Source organism: Jaculus jaculus, chromosome 2 (genome assembly GCF_020740685.1).
Source record: "Jaculus jaculus isolate mJacJac1 chromosome 2, mJacJac1.mat.Y.cur, whole genome shotgun sequence".
In the NCBI taxonomy this organism is placed as follows: Eukaryota; Metazoa; Chordata; class Mammalia; order Rodentia; family Dipodidae; genus Jaculus; species Jaculus jaculus.
Genome location: NC_059103.1, coordinates 112085557 through 112088470, shown reverse-complemented (window position 1 = coordinate 112088470; position 2914 = coordinate 112085557). Strand labels below are relative to the sequence as shown.

Sequence of the window (2914 nt, the reverse complement as noted above, 5' to 3'; positions counted from 1 at the left end):
ATCCAGAAAGCTGAAACCAGCACTTTGGGGTCAGTTCTACCTCATTAGAAGCCACTGGGTGAGAGACCACTGGATCAGAGACAGGTTACCCTAGGCAGCAACAGCCCAACAGCTGCCAGACACATGTGGGAAGCCAGATGAGACAGGTCACTCGCCAGCCGGCCCATCCCTGTATGCCAAAGAGGCAGATGACTGCAAAGTCCTCAGGAAACCCAACCTTACTCCAGACACATGCCCTACCTTATACATCTAGCTTACGTGGGTACTGGGGAATTGAACCTGGATCCTTAGGCTTCACAGGCAAGTGCCTTAACTGCTAAGCCATCTGTCCAGGCCACAGAATGAGAGCTGTGTTAAGCCACTAAGCAATGGGTCACTAACATGTACTCAAGTGCCTCACAGAAAGTGTTGTTCTCATCCAACCTGCTGGGACTGTCCCCTATCCCTGGCACAATGGGTTATCTTTTCTCTAGCATTTCTAAGAGAAAACTCATGTCTTATCCAGGCATGGTGGTACACACCTGGATTTCCAGCACTTGAGAAGCTCAAGCAGAGGGATCATGAGTTTGAGGCCAGCCTGGGCTACATAGCAACATCCTGTTTCAAACAAAGCAAAACAAAATATGCCATAAGTTTTGGGACCTTTAAATCCTTGACTAAGCTGAGGAACTCATATGAATTAGTCATGTAATTAACTTAAATGTAGTCACTAAGACCACAAATTTAGCATCCCCAAAATAAGCTTCCTCACTTCCTCTGTCATTCTTTCTCTTGTGCAATATCTAGTTGATAGCAAGAAATGAAAGGAAATTTTTCATCTGAAATAGCATTTTCAGATTCCATATGTTTGTCCCTTTTTCCTCCAAGGAATAAAATGTACCCATCGTTATATCCCCTAGCGATAGAGTCTGTCCAAATGTTCTAGAAGAAATGACTGTTCAACTCCTACCAGCTTCTTCCCTTCCATGTCATCAAATCTGACTGATTTCCAGTTTCTCCACAAAACCACATCTTTTCTTTTTGTAACAAAAATGTTAGTCACAACGGGCTGCAGGGATGACTTAGCCATTAAGGTGTTTGCCTGCAAAGCCAAAGGACCCAGGTTTGATTCCCCAGGACCCATGTTAGCCAGATGCACAAGTGGGGCACACATGTCTGGAATTCGTTTGCAGAAGCTGGAGGCCCTGGCATGCCCATTCTCTCTCTCTCCCTCTCAAATAAATAAATTAAAATAAAATATTTTTTTAAAAAATGCTAGTCTCAAAGACTCTCAAAAAGATGGAATGATTCATGAATTTTTGGGCTATCCTTGGGCAGGGGCCAAGTTAATCCTTGCATCATTTCACTTTTAGTTAATATGTTGCCAAAGCAAGCACCAAAATCATATCTTGAGTGTTCACCAACTCATTCTTTTAGTTAAGTCCTCAATGACCCTTTCCTTTGTTCCTCTATCAGTATGCAATTACCCTGTCTGAAAGCATCACAGTTTGACAAAATACTCCAAAGAACACACCTGTCTTATGGTCTACATAATCCTGAATGGTTAACAAGTCACAAAACATTCATTTAGCCTCCAACCTCCTGGCTATTCTATCATTGTTCTTTCCTGGATATGTCAATACAATGAATAGCGTGTATGCCTATTCCTATTTTTTTATGTGTGTATGCACATATTTTTATACATGTGGAAGCATATGGGTGCAGGTGTATCCACTCTTCTTTGTGCAGAAGGTTGGTGTCAGGTGTCTTCCTAGGTCACTTGCCACTTTATTTACGGGTGCGATGGTTTCAGTTAGGTGTCTCCCATAAACTTGGGTGTTCTAAACGCTAGGTTCCCAGCTGAAGGAAATTTGAGAATTAACACCTCCGGGAGGCAGTGGACTTATGGGTATTATAAACAGTCTCCCCTTGCCAATGTTTGGCACACTCTCCTGTTGCTATTATCCATCCAATGTTGGCGAGGAGGTGATATCCACCCTCTGCTCATGCCATTGTTTTCCCCTGCCATCATGGAGCTTCCCCTCAAGTCCATTAGCCACAATAAACCTTTTTTTCCCAAAAGCTGCTCTTGGTCAGGTGATTTCTGCCAGCAATGCGAACCGAACTGCAAGAGTAGGTCTCTCACTGATTCCAGAGCTCTCTAACTGCCCACACAGCATTTGCATGGGTTCTGAGGACCCAAACTCTGGTCCTCACACTTGTACAGCAAGTGTTTTATCAACTAGGCCATCTCCCAGCTCCTTATATGACTGCTCTGCCAGTGTATCCACTGCATGGTCTCTCTTCATCCCAATCTATGTAGTCTCAGGGTGGCCTTGAACTCAGCAATCCTCCTACCTCTGCCTCCCAAGTGCTGGGATTAAAGGCATGCACCACCACACCCAGCTTCCCACTCCTTTTTTTTTTTTCATTTTTTCTTTTTTTATTTCTTGTTTTACCCCCACTCCTTTCTTTTTTAAAAAACAATTTTTTTGTTTATTTTTATGTATTTGATAGCAGCAGAGAGAGAGAGAGAATGGGTGCACCAGGGCCTCCAGCCACTGCAAACAAACTCCAGACATGTGCGCCCCCTTGTGCATCTGGCTAACAGGGGTCCTGGGGAATCGAGTCTCAAACCTGGGTCTTTAGGCTTTACAGGCAAGCACTTAACCTCTAAGCCATCTCTCCAGCCCCCCACTCCTTTCTTAATACCATGGGTCAACAAGAAGCTGAACTAATGGGGCTGCCCAATCTTGGACTTTCAGTCTCTAAAAATATGAGACACAATCCTTTCTTCCTTATAAAAGTATTTTATTATAGCAACAAAAATTGTCTAACACAGAAAACTGGCACCACCAAGTAAAGTTGTTGCTAGAACTGTATCTGACAATACAGACAAGCCTTTGGAACTGGGTTGAGAGCAGAGATAAGAAGA

At 43.5% G+C, this 2914-nt stretch overlaps 1 non-coding gene across 1 annotated transcript; it reads right to left on the bottom strand.

Annotated features, from left to right (window-relative positions):
* Window positions 1-1272: 1272 nt before the first annotated feature.
* LOC123459091 lies at window positions 1273-1376 on the bottom strand. The gene has a single exon (XR_006636010.1). It is a non-coding gene; the product is annotated as a U6 spliceosomal RNA (small nuclear RNA).
* Window positions 1377-2914: the final 1538 nt, after the last annotated feature.